Raw genomic sequence first — 2,858 nt, 5'->3', positions numbered from 1 at the left:
CTTCCCGACAGTCCGAACACGTCTGACCTAAAGAGCACAAGCAGCACATTTCTGGACATTTATGGTTTGATTTCTTTGTATGTATGGATCACTTGGGTTGTTACCGACATCTGGTGAAAATTTCATGTCATTAGCACCTCCAGTAATATACAGTATTTACTGAGAAAAGTGGTGACATGTTCAATACTTATTTTACCCGCTGTATCAACATAGACCGTCAGTGAGTGTTAAACTCTGTTGTCACCCTGTTAAAAATCACTGATATAAAAATACTGCCAATATAAAAGTCTGAGTCATTTTTTAAAGTGACTTTAGCGGTTCCAGCACAAATTGTCCTACACGCCTAGTTCTCTTCAAATGTTCAAACAGGTTTGGCTGCCAACTCTGTTAGAAGGATCGAACCCCTTGGGAACTGATTTAATTGCTTGGACAGACTGCATTATTGACTAATGATGAAATATACCAATCAATTTCATTTTATCACAAACTGTTTTTTGCAAAGAGCATTGAGAATGTAGAGGTCTACAAAGCACAACTTGTCAGTTCAGTCAGCACCAACTTGAGCCTCTGCTTTTTACATTGTTTTGCGTTACATAATTAACCTTAAAATAAATATTAGGGTTGGACCTGTGTTTGTACTGAACCATCATTGATATTTTGGACAGGTACCTTGAACTAGATGACTAATCCTTTAATTTCTTGCATAATGTGTATGTATCCAGGATATATCTCAGCTACTACCACACTAAGTTTGAGCTCAAAACCTGTACAAGTGAGATACAGCCATTTTTGTTTCAAGTTTGATTAGCTGTGGTGACCATCTTAAAATGGGGCAATGTAAAAATTGTCTTAGCCATACATGTACATTCAAAGATTTATTATTGTTAATTTATATAAAATCCATTCAGTCAATCATGAGACATTTTGCCAACAGACCATGAACACACCCGCACTGAGAGACACACAAAAACATTATTACCTGCCAATTACTTTTTGGAGATAATAAAAACAAACAAGGAGTTTCAGTTTTCAAAATTTCTTAGAAAATCCCAAACAGAAATCACTTTAAAAAAATTCAAATAAATCACTCAAAACACAAACAGAAGGAATGCAGTTATTTTAAATTAATTGTATGTCTTGTGGTCGATGATAAAGAGAATAAAAACCAATTTCCCTAAGAAATATTCAAACACTTTTTGGATAAATCAGAAAAAAATGAACCTTCCTTGTGAAAAGAAGATTTTTCCCCCTCCTACGCTCTGAGAAGCATTGAGCCAGTCTCCAGTGTTAAAGGTCTTCTCAGCGCTGAAGGCTAATTTAAAAAAAAAAAAAAACTAAAAGAAAAATCTTTTCCTTCAGAGACACGTTTTCAAAGGACAGCAGGGACCCACATGTTAATTAACTTATGGTAATGGTTTGATTATTTATTCTAAGAAATTCAGTCAGTCATTTGAACACTACAAACCCCTGACAGATTTTCCTCATAGCCTCACTCACACTTTATGAAGCATGAAATATCCTGTCACAATGTGGGCTTCACTGTAGGTACACTTCAACGCCACCTTTTTGGCGTTGATCCTAACCCTGTCTTTTGTACATAGATTTTTGTAATTTAATTTCAGGAATTTGTGTGTCACTAAAACTCTAACTCACTTGTGAAACTTTTGGAGTCAGCCCAATTCAGTCACTTTTAAATACACAGAGCTACAATTTATTGTGATAGTGACTCAAATTCACTTTTAATACATACTCAGAGCATGACACATTGCACAACATCTTTACTTAAAGCTTTGACAAATCACTTTTACAGTCAATATAATTTGTCTTTTAGCAAAAATATCTCATGACCCACTGAACAGAGTAGTAAAACCTGGAATGCAATAATTGGTTGTACATGTACACAGATTAGCTTGTCATTCAACTCAATTTAAGAAGGGCCCCACAGCTGATCTTCAACACAAACATATAAATCACTCCAATATTTTATAGATATTGAGCTAAGATTTGAAGTGGTAGTATCTGAGACTCATTCTTAACACATACTACAAGCACTAACAAATCCAACAAAAATTAGCAACATTGTGTGAGATTACACGAACCCATTGCACAAGATTTGACTTAAAATGCCTAATTACTTTATTACTTGTCATAAAATTGTTTTATTTGAAAGGCAGTGGGTGGAATGCATTCCTTCATAGAATGCTAGGCCTTTAATATTAATAAAAATATTCACTTGCACTAAAACATCTGCTTCTGTTGGCACAGTTTTGAACCCTCATGATGACATTACATTCAACACGCAATACAGTATCTGCACATTTGTTGTCAATAGAACTAAGTTAAGTTACTGACTATAGTTTAAAAAAAACTTCATTTTTTGTCCCTGTTTTACAAAGTACTCCCTATGTGAATGATATTAGAATTTAAAACACCTGGGTAAAACCGAGAACCCGATAAATTCAGTTTTCTCTTTGCCAAGTCCTGCTCCCTCTGCAGCACACACAAAACGTGCCAAACACACAAACCTCCTGTTCAGATTAAATGTATTGTTTTGAGGCCCCATCTGCTCCAGATATTTTCAAACATTATTTTTTATTAGTTTATTTTAAAAAATAATTCAATCAATTCAATACCATAACCAGAGGTTTATATAGTACTTAAAATAAATAAGTAAAAGTCATAAAACTGCTCACAATTTTCGGGACAGTAAAAGTACTTTTATACGCACTCTAAGAAACGAAGTGTTGAATTTACTTAACCAAACTGGTTCCACTGAACAACTAAGTTTAGTGGACTCCATTTACATGGACTCTGGTATCCCTGTTTCAACAGTTAACTTTATCAAGAAGTTTGCAAAG

This window comes from Austrofundulus limnaeus, unplaced genomic scaffold, assembly GCF_001266775.1.
Source record: "Austrofundulus limnaeus strain Quisiro unplaced genomic scaffold, Austrofundulus_limnaeus-1.0 Scaffold254, whole genome shotgun sequence".
NCBI lineage: Eukaryota > Metazoa > Chordata > Actinopteri > Cyprinodontiformes > Rivulidae > Austrofundulus > Austrofundulus limnaeus.
This window is presented reverse-complemented; position numbering follows the sequence as displayed.